Here is a 13,486-nt window from a genome sequence, read left to right as displayed (position 1 = left end):
CTAATGGTTAGTGACATTGAGCATTTTTTTTGGTATACATATTAGCCATTTGTGTATGTTTTTTGAGAAATGTTTATTCATATCCTTTGCCCATTTATTTTTATTAGGTTATTTGGGAGCTTGGGAAACAATGTTGCTTTTGCAGCTGAGTAAAGTTAGATAAAGGGACATGCCCCCAAAAGGACTATCTTACATCCTAACCATTAGAACATATGCACATAGAAATATATATGTATATACACACACACAAAAAAACACATACATATGTATTTTAAAATCTATACATTTATTTATTTACTTAATTCTGATGATGAAAACCTAGTAACGAAAAGGAACAAAATGAAACATTCCAACATCTTTCTGTTATTATGGCCAAATCAAATGTAAACAAAATAATTTGATTTTTGATTCACATACTTTAGCAGAAAGGTATGTCAGAAACTAAACCGTTAATTAAACAAAGGTTGTAATTACTACAGAAAGAAGTGTATTTATTTTTTGCTGCAAAATATACACTTAATGAAAATGACTCGGTATCTCACAGTTGTATACATGCTGTAGGGAAAATGGCTGTTTCATTAAAAATAATATTACTTATTGAGTGCTTGCAACCAGCTATCTTTATAAGCACTTTATGTATGTGGTACTATTTAATGCTGTCAACAGTCCTACAAAATTGATAACAATGTTATTCCCTTTGAAAATGAGTTAAAAAAAGGCATTCAGTCTCTTGCCTTAGATCCCACATTTGGTAAAAATGATGTATCTATGGATCTATCTATCTATCTATCTATCTATCTATCTATCTATCTATATTTTGTATATTTATATTTTTTTTCTTTTTGAGATGGGGTCTTGCTTTGTCGCCAGGCTGAAGTGGGAGTGCAGTGGCATGATCTTGGCTCACTGAAACCTCTGCCTCCTGGGTTCAAGCAATTCTCCTGCCTCAGCCTCCTGAGTAGCTGGGACTACAGGCGCATGCCACCACTCCTGGCTAATTTTTGTATTTTTAGTAGAGATGGGGTTTCACCATGTTGACCAGGATGCTCTCAATCTCTAGACCTTGTGATCTGCCCGCCTCAGCCTCCGAAAGTGCTGGGATTACCGGTGCGAGCCACTGCACCCGGCCATAATGACAATCTGCCTAAATAATAACCATGATGACAATCTGCCTAAATGATAAAAGATATCAGGGTGTTTAAACAAATAGAGACAAGACAATTTACAATGTCCTCCCTTCTCTCTCTTATTTTGTCTATTTTTGTAGTTTGATTTAATTTTGTTTCTTATTAGGCAAGGAAAAATGAAAGCTTTCTGGAAGGGACAATTTAGCAAACATCACAAAGGCAAACTATCATCTCATTTGTTTGGGACGATTCTATTTTTTATAGTTTAATAAGTTTAAGTCCTACGTACTTTTTAAAACTGATTTGAAATCTAATACAATGAAGAAGAAACATTTTTGTCTCAATAAAATTTAAGGAGTCATTTAAAAAAATAATTACCACCATCAGTACTGAGCACAAACGCAACTCTATAATAAGCAACTGTTAGGATTCTCTAAGGTTCTGGGTAAAACAAGGTGACAATCCAATAGTTTGAGGTGACATAGTGTGCCAGATAATGTATGAGGTAAAGACAGTATTATCCATACCAAAGTAAGAGAAGTATAAATTCAGAAATAAATTGGATGAAGGAGAAATAAAGAGTATATAAAGTCACAACAAATAAGATATATATTCTATTTTCTGGTAAGGACATTTGATTTTGATTTTATGAGTTTAGTTGATAATAAAAGATATATGAATTTAGAAGAGAAAACTTTGAAAAAAATAGAAATTGTTTTTATATCTCTCTTTCATAAACCTAGAAATATATATGAGCTATATCATGAACCTTTAAAAAGGTTTTTGATATATTGTGATAGGCAGCCTTAAATATTACCTCCAATGAACATTGCTTTCTGGTATCTATGCCTTTGTGTTGTCCATCTCCCATTTTAACTAGGGCTGAACTGAGTCAGCAGTAAGCTATGGCAGAGTGAGAGTTTTGGACTTGAATAGATAGATCATAAAGGTATTATATATTTTACCTTGGTGTCTTAGTACCTTTGCTGTGGGGATATCCATCTGCTATGCAATGTGGACTCTTAAGCATTCCTTTGAAGAGATTCACAGGGAAGGGAACTAACTTATCAGCAACAACCTGCCGGCCATGAGCCATGTAAGTGAGCCACCACGGAAAGAGATTCACCAGCAGCAGACAAGCTTTCAGATGACTGTAGCCCTGGTTGATGTGTGAAGACAACGTAATAACTTAGAGTCCAAACTGCCAGCCAAACAGCTCCAGAGCTTCTTACCCACAGAAACTGTGAGAGATAATAAGGGAGTTATTATTGTTTTAAGCAACTTTATGATGTTGCAGTTTGGTACACAGCAACAGATATCTTGATACCCATGTAGATACTAGTAGGTGGGATGCTGCCATAACAAAACCTATAAACGTGGAGTGGCTATAAACATAGACTAGCTAGGCATTGAGTTAAGCTGGAAAGGCAGGAGGAAAGTGTTAGTAAAGTACCAAAAAGCCATGGAGAGATTGTTGTGGAAGTTCTCTTCACCTTAAGGAGGCTGTCAGTGAGCACTTAAAGAAAATGCTATTGGCTTAGTCAAAAAACACCAGCCGGTGGTGAGGCTGAGGAGGAAAGGGAATGTTGGTGGGAATATAAATTAGTTCAGCCACTGTGGAAAGCAGTCTGAAGATTTCTCAAGGAACATAAAACAGAGCTACCATTCTACCCAGCAATCCCATTACTGGATATATACCCAAAAGAAAATAAATCATTCTACTAAAAAGAGATACACATTTGTATGTTCACCACTGCACTCTTCACAATAACAGAAATTGAATCAACCCAGGTGCCTATGAACAGTAGATTGGATAAAGAAAACTTGGTACATATACACCATGGAATACTACGCATCTAGAAAAAAAGAATGAAATCATCTCCTTCACAGCAACATGGGTGGAGCTGGAGGCCTAATCCTAAGCAAATTCACGCAGGAACAGAAAACCAAATACCATATGTTCTCACTTATAATTGGGACCGAAACACTGAGCACACACGGACATAAATATGGGAACAATAGACACTGTGGACTATTGGGTAGGAAACGTGAATTGAAAAACTATCAGGTACTATGCTCACTACCTGGGTAATGGGATCTGTACCTTAAACCTCAGCATCATGCAATATTCCAATGGAACAAACCTGCACATATTGTCCCTGTATCTAAAATAAAATGTTGTTAAAAAGAAAAAAAGAAAATGATATTATTGGGAGCTTAATCATGTGAGATTTTTATGATGTAATTGTATTTAGCAGCACAGGTATTTACAGTAGTATGGAAGGCGGAAAACACATGATAAAATGAATGATTACCCTAAGGAGATTTCTTGGCAAAATGTTGAATGTTCTCCCTGGCTATTTGCTACTGTTATAGAATACAATGTACATAAGGAGAAAGAGAAGCTAAAAACAACTGTTACATGTAAAAAATACAAGATTTATCTGTAGCGTCTTCAAATGGCAAATGATGATAAATTAAGAAATGGTCTTGTGGGGAAGATCAAATCCAAAGTACTCTCAGGAAAGCACGAGCTAAAAATAAACATATGAGTGTGATAGAAAAATTCTTTTATAAAACCTTACAATGTTTCAAAGAATTGTTGAGTCAAATAACAGATCCTTGTAAGATCTTAAGGAATTGTCCTTTGGCATACCCAGAGAAAAAACTCAAAAAGAACAAGGGCTTATTTTAAAGAGATATGTTGGTCTTTTTTTTCTAATAAAGTGACTGCAAATCATAGAAAACCCAAAGTTTTTAAGAGAACTGTATTATCAGACATACCAGTATTTTGAACTGAAACGTCTAGACACACTCAAAAACAAACGTTTAAACTCCTGAACTTTTATACATAGAGGTCAGGCTGACAAAAATTATTCTACTGTAAACTAAGGCTACCATTTATAGAAAAAGCAAACACACTCAAAATGGAAGACTAAGGGTCTAAAAAGAGGTAACATTCCAGGCTTTGAGCCATTGTTAAAGAACTGCCTACATCTTTCCTGCTGGTTTTCAGAAATATTGTGAATTACAGATTCCTAACTGCCTCCATACCTGCCCCCACTATTTTGAACAGGAGTGTTTATAATGCTTATAATATGCCTATATTAACATTGATGTGGGATTTATGACAGGCAAACATGTTTAACTTACAGATGTCTAGATCAAGAATTGTAATTGAAGAACTCCACCCAATAGGTTCTATCCACACTTGAATCTGACTTAGATGAGGAAGTCTTGGACTTACTTCAGGCTTATTCTGTAGTTTCCTGAGATATCTGAAGGCCTTGGAGAAGAAGTGTAGTATAATTTACATTTTGGAGTGATGTGAATTATTGGAGGCCAGAGGGAGACTATGATGCTCCACCTTCCAAGATGGCCATCAATAATCCTCACCTTGGGGTGTTTATGCTCTTGTGTAGTGCTCTCCAGTACTGAATTAGGCTACCTGTATGATCATGACAATATTGCCAAGATAATGGTATATAACTTTCATGGCTAGGTCATAAATGACATAGGAATGCCTGTGTTGGTCTCTTGCTGGCTCAGACTGAGAAAAGGAAGTTGCCATGTAATAAGAACCCCTAAGCAGCCATATAGAGAGGCCCAGGTGGATACAAATCAACTTTCTAGCACAAATTTACCAGCCATGTGAATAAGCTACCTAGGAAATGGATCCTTATGCCCCAGTCAAACAATTAGATTACTTTAGCTCTGGCTGATAAATGATTATAATTTTATACGAGACCCTGAACCAGAGCTGCCTAGTCAAGATGCTCCTGAATGATATAATATATTACACAGCTGTATATAATAGATACATATATAATTTAACATTTTCTCCCTAAAGTTTTGATTAATTGATGCTTGTTCCCAACACAAAATATTTACATGTGCTTTCCTTAATACTAGTTTTGTTGGGTCTTTAATTGTTTGCCAAATTTATACTCTAAGAAGAAGTATATAAATGTATATTATTTATGTCTTTCTGCTTAATAGATACATTTAGTATTATTTATTTTTTAATCCATCATTTATAATCTTTTTTCATTAATTTAAAATTTTGTGTTTACTGATTTTCTTAATATTAGGGGTTTAAGAGATTAATTTTTCTAATTGCTTTATAATACAAGAGATAGTAAGGGCATTAACACTTTATACTATAGTATAAAATTATTTATTAAATTATATATATTTTAGTTTTTTACCTTTTTTTGAAATACAAAGATCTTAAATCTGTCAGCCTATTTTTTTTAAATATAAAAGTTTGCAGGAGGAATTACAAGATATTCTTAATCCAAGATTAAATAATTGTTTACTCTCCTTTGGTTTAAACTAGAAATATCTCTCTTCATATATGTGGATTATAGAGCTACATAGATGATAGATGGATGGATAGATGCTGTATACAGCCACACAAAGACATGTATATAATAATTATGTGTTTAATAATATTGAGCCCTCCAACTTATGAACAAGATATAAATTTCTATTTTTAAGTGTTTTTTATCCTAGAAAAAATTATAATGTTTATGTAGGGTTTTTTAGGTTGGGGGGAGATTAGCAGCCAATTCTCCATGGAGGCTTTGGGTTGCTGGACATCTTTGGAGCAGATGAATTACAGATTATTTTTAGGAGTTTTTTTTTTTTTTTTAAGAATTTGTGTACCTGACAGCCTTTTGATACAGAAATAGGGCCTCCCTCAAGAGCATAAGGCAGATTCATTGGCTTTCCAGAATAATAAAGGTATTAACTCTCTTCGGAGCAATGATTGAGGAGGTTTGCTTCTAGTAGCTTTAAAAGCTCCCCCTTTAAGCCTCCTTTAAAAGACTGTAGTTTCCTAAGCTTTGGATTCCTCAATGGTAGCATAACCCATTTCATATACATTATCCATCTTGGCCACTCCACATCACACTTGCGAGATTTCGGGGGTAAGAGAAACAGATGCAAATATAGAGCTGTTGCTGCACGTTGGCCCATAAATAACAAGTTCTTTGTTTTTGACCCAGGAGTCTTCTGTCTTTTTCTAGAATTTGTGAAACTGTGGTATGCTCAACAAAATCTCAGATCATTCACAGTTTTGACATAAATCTCTAGGATAATGATATCACTTTTGTAGAATGATAATTCTATGCCTAATAAGTGTATTTTTCATAATTTGCTTTATTTTTCCACTCAAAACAATGTGGATTGTTGATGGCCATCAGTCTTTTTCCTCACTATTTAATTCCCTTACTTTGTATTTGTATTTCATTACAGTGCATTTAACTGTATTCCCATCATAAGTGCTCTTATGTGTTTATTTTCTTTGTAATATTCCTTTGATTATTCATCATGCTTATCCTATCTTATCATTTCATCTCTATCCTTCATCTTTTCAGCTGAGTTGATTCTACACAAAAGGCTTTCTGCTCATATTTAATAGAGCTTTTTAAAAATTTTATTCTATTAAAACTTACTATTCACTCATATTTTAAGTTTATACCTGTTCCTGCAATTGATAATTTTTAATGTTGTGCTCAAATTCTGATTTTCCAAAATCGTCTTCTGTACTAGCTTTGTATAGACTATTTATGTTGAATATTAAGTTGCCTTTGAATAAGTTATATGTAATCAGAAGCCTTTGATACAATGTTTGAGCTTCCATTGTCCCCGCATGACATGCAGTTCCGAGTTGACAATTATCTTTTTCTGATTTGTATGTGTAATTGCAGCTTGATTATAATTTCTAATCAATTCTAATTTTCTTAGCACGGCTGTACCTAACACAGATTTACTCTACTAAACTTTGTCTTCTCCTATAACCTCCATTTATTAATTCATTCAACATATATGTATTGAGCATCCACCCAGTGCTGGACACTGTGTTAATTGGTGAGGAATAAATGGTGAATAAAACAAGACAGTTGCTATTCTCTTGGGGTATGTATTTAAGGTAACACAGAAAATGCAATAATCAAAAAATAACAGAAATATGTAATTGGAAATATGATGATAGCTTTAACAATAAAAGAATGGAAAAGACTATTGCATTTTGCTGGTCAAAGATCACTTCCCCAAGGAAGTGATCTTTGACCTGAGATATCGAGGAATAATGAGTGATCTAAATTAAAAGAAATATGAGAGGGAAAATTCCCAGAAGAAACAATGAATGCACAGTGACATAGGACAGAAGAGAGAATGTCATGTTTAGAGAACTAAAAGAATATCAGTGTATTTGACTGAAGTGCACAGAAGGAGAGGAAAGGAGCAGGAGATGACTCTCAGCACAAGCATAATCCCATGACCTACAGGTTTCATAGGCTAAGTTAGGCTTATTTAATTATTTATTTATTTTTGTTGATATAATATTTTAAATATTTTGGGGTACATGTGCTATTTTGTTACATGCATAGAATGTGTAATGTTCAAGTCAGGGTATTTGAGGTGTCCATGACTTTAAGCATTTGTCATTTCTATGTCTTGAAAACATTTCAAGTCCTCTCTTCTAGCAGCTTCATTTATTCTTTCTAAGGCCATTGGGTAACCATTGAATGGTTTTAATAAAGGAGTCACTTGTTAAGATTTGCATTTTGAAAGGTCTTTGAGGATAAAAGCTTAAGAAAAGGAAGGAGGTGAGGAATGTTAGGAAGTTACTGCAGAGGTCAAGTGCTTGTATCTGGGGGAAACTAGTGGAGTAGAAAAGATTGTGAAATATTGAGGAGGCAAATTTCACCAAGATTTGACAATGTGTACTTAGGCACCTTGAACTATTTTCATCCTAATAGACGCACTACTAGTTTTCTCCCCATCTCCTCACACACTTAAAGTAAGATAATTGCTTACTACTTGTCTTCCTAGAAAAATTGCGCTAAGTATACAAAAACAGTGAGAAGAAAAGAGTAACACTGGATCTAGACATTTCCAGAAGTATCACATGCACAGTGGAGACAAGGCTGTCCAGTTTTGGATTCTTGATTGTTTATATGTTTGTTTCCAAACACTGGGACATAGAGTCAGGGGAAGAGGTGGTGAGGGTATAAAATATCTTTCTACCTGTTTATTAAGAATTCTGCTTTATGAGGTGGATACCATAAAAGAGTTTATATTATATTTTTCTCAAATCAGTTACATCTGCCTATTTGTAGAAGTTTTTCAAAATAATAGAATTAGGTTTTCTGTTATCTTTCTTTATGGGTATCAGGTATTTGTAGATATTTTCGTTTGTTTTTGTTATTCCTCATGTTCTTAGAGATATGGAAAGAAGCTGAAAGAGAAAATATAGGTAGTTGATAAACCAATTTTATTTTAAATGATAACTTTTCTTAGCCTTTAATTTAATTGAAATTAGACTAAACTTTTATTCAAAGAGCCATCATTTAGTTCTATCCCTTTGCCTTTAGGAAACCAAGTGTCTAAAACTAATAGGCAAATATTAAATCTTGTTCTTTCACTATTCAATACATCTAAGATAAGCAAGAATCAATAGGCAGTTTCATTTAATTACAACTATTAACTATTTGTAAGTTTGATTATGTTATCTCCAGTGACTGCTGACTCCGTGTATATTTTCTTCATTATGGCATCCGCTGATAAAATTGCTGTAATTCATTTATAGACTGACACTGGTATCATGCATGACCTTCCCACTTCCCCTACCAAACAACAACAAAAACAACCCAAAATTAATTTAAACACAATTCACAAACACACATCATCAGGTCTTTCCACTATCTTGTGGCTTATATGTTAATTTGTAGAAAATTAATTCATCGATTAATTTACTTACTGGGTCATATAGTACCTTCTACTATATGCCAGGACTTATATTACTTGACTGACTATTATGTGCTATGCACTGTTCTAGGTAGTCAGGTTATATCAGTTACAAAACAAACATAAGCTCTGCTGTCGATCATGAAACAGTTTTGTATAACTACTTGAATCATTTTCAAGGACATGTCGGTTAGAGTTTTTTCACCTCAGGGGCAAGAAACTGGGATATATGTGCCTCAATTCTAATTAGCCATCCATAAGTATTGCTCCCAAGAGGGAGCACGTACACCCTAGTTAGAAGTATAAAATTATCAGTATTTCTGGCCTCTTAGCACACAGGCTCAACAGGTTCCGCTAACACAGAAATCCCTCAGCTAAACAGATGCACATGCTAGCAGTTGGAAATTGAGCCAAAGTGCCCTCACAATGGCATGTCTTGATGAAATATGGACAGGAAGTGACAGCATATTCTACAATCCACCTCTGCAAGTTGCTCAAGGAATATAACCTTAAGTTCCTGACATCTTGTCACTGAATATTCAAGGTGATATCTGGCCATAATTTCTCTTAAACAAATGACAACAAGATTGAACCTAATGCTATAGTTGGGCTTAAGAACTCAAGTAGTTTTATTTACATATATTGATTATGATTGTTAACCACTGGTAATATTTATTTTACAGAAAAGTGCTAAGAATTAGATAACTGTGTACTGTCTGTAATATGCTAGCATTTTGTGGCCAAATAGCAAAGTTTATGAATATGTTGTCTCATGATTAGTATAAGTACGATTCCTCAAACTACAATTTTTCAGTGTGGCAAAAATAACATATTTATTAACATCCAAATATATTTGGCCTTGCTTTGTCATATAAAAATACGAAGTCAGAAATATATAAATTTAAACATGCTTGGTAATGAATGTTTCAATAGTTATTTACTTGGAAATTATATAGATATTTAATGAACTTCTTTTACTTAATGTAGCATAGGTCTAAGGTTGCAGGTGACCAGAAAATGTTTGGAAAGTATATTTAGAAAGACATTTAAAAATGATTACTGTTGAAATAAACTTTGTCAGAATAATAATTCAATTTAATTAAAATCAAATTTATAATTTTAATAATCTTAAACATCTAGTAAACATGTGAGTTTCACTATTAAACCTAAGTTGGGGTTCCTCAGTCCTTTGAAAGCCCCCGGTGGGTAGAGGGAGCCTAAAGTTCAAACACTTTAGGAGGTTGAGGGGCTACAGTGGGAAGCAGCAAGAGGATTAGCAAGAGTGAACAGATGGATAGAAGAGACAGAAGTTTAGAAGGAGGATAAATTGAATGATTAAGGTTGCTGAAGGGAAGATCAAGTGTGGTAAAAAGAAAGAAGAGCAGAGGTGATGGGAAGGGAGAGGTCAGTTTTGGGAGATCTTAAATTTTCCAAAGAAGCCATTGAAGGTCCAAATTATTATTGATAAAATCATGCCAACAAGGAAGAAACTAGGCAAAGTTAAGTGCCATAGTTCATGAAGAGTCAGCAGAAATCTTCAGAGGAGGAGAATCAGAGGAATGAGAATTTTCATGGGGAAAGGAAGCTCAAAAATAACAACAAAAAAGAAAGAAAATCCTAAAGACACCTGTACAAATTAGAAGTTTACAAAGAAAATGAAGCAAGATCTCTATGTGTTCCAAAGAAAGGGCATTCTAAACATCAAAGTACAAAAATTCAACCAAAATTCCATGATAATTTTCCATGTCATAAATCTAAGATTCTGTCCTAGTCAGCATTTTGGATGCTGTAACAAAGTGCCATAGATTGGGTGGCTTATTATCAATGGAAATTTATTTCTGGTGGTTCTGAGGGCTGGAAATGAGATAAGGGTGTGACATGATTGGATCCCAGTGAGGGCGCTCTTCCTGTTTGCAGATGACAGCCTTCTTGTATCCTCACATGGTAGAAAAAGAGTTAGCTAGCTTCCAGGCCACTTCTAATAAGGGTACTAATCTACTCTTGTAACTTAGTTACTTTCCAATGGTCCCACCCCCTTATACCATCACCTCAAAGATTGGATTTCAAAATGAATTTCGGCAGGACACAAACTTTCAGGCTATAACATAAATCAATCAGTGAGGTGTGAAGACAAAGTCTTCAAAGGTGTGCACTTGAGGACCTGAGCACAAAATCTGGAGGTCTAACAGTGAATATAATCATATGTTAGTCATGGCGCCAGAACTATTAAGGAGAAAAATTATACCAGACACTTATTAAAAATAATAAGACAAACTATTCAATCTAATCTGTAGAAGAGCAATATTTCTGTATAGAACTGAGTTCAACTCTAATCATAACAGGGGCAGCTTGGAATTTATGGTCAACAGGCAAAGTGAGAAGCTTAGTGAATGGAAAATTGATAAGAGGACCTTGGTTAAGTATAAAAAGTGGTGAAAGAGAAACTTGATTAGATATCAAGGGTGGGGAAAGAGAAACCTAACTGGATATCAAGGATAGAGGGATGAGTAACTTGATTAGATATCAAAGTGAAGGTAAATTCACTTGTCTGATGATCTTTTAAAATTTTAAGTCCCATTTCTAGGCTAAAAAAACACCCACAATATATGTCCAGTGTGATGCCAGTCCTGAACTCCAGGCTCATGTATGTAAGTGCATATTCAACATTTTCACTAAAGTAAAATAGACATTTTATAAAAAAAAAACTTCTCTGAACCCACCTTTTGACCTTACCTTTCATTCATGTTACATATTCAGCCTTCTTAATCTCAATTCAGTCTTTCCAGTTGTTTAGGCCAAAATCTTAGGAACATTCTTGACCTCTGTCTCTCATATCCCATATACATTTTGTAAGGGAGTCCTTTGATTATACATTCAACAAATATTCAGAGTTGGAACACTTCTCATTTCCTCCATCACTACTATCCAGGTAAAAGCCACATATAATTTCTCACTGGCATTACTGCAAGAACCTCCTCGCTGGTTTCTCTGCTTCACAGTTTCCCATCTATTCTCAGTATCAGAGTGAGAGAAGGTGTTGTTCTTCTACATAGCAATGTGACTATAGGTAATAATAATGCGTTGCATGTTTTAAGATAGCTAGAAGAGAAGATTTTGAATATTATCACCACAATGAAAGGATAAATGTTTAAAGTGATGGATGTACTAATTACCCTGATTTGATCATTATACAATGTATATATGTAATAAAACATCACACTATACCCCATACACACGTACACTTACTTGAGGTGATTGTAAGTAAAATAAAACTTTAAAAATCTTAAATGAGTATCATACTTCCTTTTTGCTCAGAACTGTACAATAGCTTCTTGTCATAAACTAAAGACAAAAACTATGCATTCTCAACTCTTCTTTTTTTATTTGAACATCTCCTTAAATTCTTGCCAGATATTCTGCTCTCTATCAATACAGATTTCTTTATAGTTCCTAAGGTATTTGCATGAGCTGTTTCTTTCTCTCGGGTTGTTCTTTCCATAGATAATCTGCAAGTCTTTAGTCAAATCTTATGTTTTTGGTAATATGTATGTCAAATAGTTTATTTTAAATTGTACCCCCATTTTCACCCTAAAACTCCAGTATTCAGTATTTCCTCTTTCGTTTTTCTTTGATAATTATTTTTAAATATTTTCTCTATTCTATATATTTACTTTTGTTTTAGCCTACAACTATTTATGGATCATAAGCCCCAGGAGAGCAGGAATTTGTGCTACTTGATTCTTTGGAATAGTGTCTGACATACAGAAAGAAGGCAACAAATATTTGTCAAATGAATAAAGGAATAAAAGTATGAGAATAAATCAGGAATAATGTCAGAATTAATAGAGTTAAGATAGAGGTAAAGAAGAGATGGTCTCTGGCTTACATAAACATTGAATTGATATACATTACTTGGATACAAAAGTGGAAGAGCTTTGAATGGTGGGAAGTTTTACCCATACTGCAGTAAGGGGTTCTAATAATTTCTGATAGGTGTAATAAGTCACATACTTAAATGAAGCCAGCAAGCTCTAATTAATATATGACTATCCATAATTAAGGTGTCTTTTATTTTTTTCCTACATTGTATTCACATCATTACTATAGTCACATTTCATAAATTTAAAAGTGCTTTTCACAAGTCAAATTTGTGCCCATGAGTAATGATTGATGCAAGTTTAGCTTTGCTATTCTTTAATTTTGACAATTCTCACTTTTTAAACTTTTAAAGAAATACCTTGAATTAATGGTACATAATTATCTCATACTTAATAATTTTCTTATAGATAATATTTCCCTAAACAATTTAAACAGTGATTAATTATGATGATAGTCTCAAGAGTTTTTCTTATCAATTCAAGCTGAATAGTCAATATTTGATGGGAAGGAAAGTTCAAACAGAATAATGTCCACATAAAGCAATATTTAAAATCAAAAGAAAATATTTTTTTTGCTGCTCAATATTATAGATCCTCTCGATGTGCATTTTCCTTTAGGGTTACTGTATATATTAAGATATTCTTAAGTGTTTAAATAATGTCTCATTTGTGGTATGATTCACATTAATGGAAATGAGAAAAAGATTTAATTATCTCAATGAATGT

At 33.8% G+C, this 13,486-nt stretch overlaps 1 long non-coding RNA gene across 4 annotated transcripts in view; it reads left to right on the top strand.

The window, feature by feature from the left end:
- LOC129047963 (uncharacterized) overlaps positions 1-13,486 on the top strand; it is a 246,145-nt gene that overhangs the window by 43,288 nt on the left and 189,371 nt on the right. For 2 of the 4 annotated variants that reach the window (XR_010136445.1, XR_010136444.1), the window contains exon 3: positions 11,455-11,530. This is a non-coding gene — a long non-coding RNA (uncharacterized LOC129047963). The remainder of the gene's footprint in view (positions 1-11,454; positions 11,531-13,486) is intronic. The other 2 variants (XR_010136447.1, XR_010136446.1) reach the window with 1 other exon arrangement.

The sequence above is a fragment of the Pongo abelii genome, chromosome 13 (genome assembly GCF_028885655.2).
Source record: "Pongo abelii isolate AG06213 chromosome 13, NHGRI_mPonAbe1-v2.0_pri, whole genome shotgun sequence".
Lineage (NCBI taxonomy): Eukaryota > Metazoa > Chordata > Mammalia > Primates > Hominidae > Pongo > Pongo abelii.
Note: the sequence above shows the minus strand (reverse complement) of the source record. Positions and strands in the feature narration are given on the sequence as shown.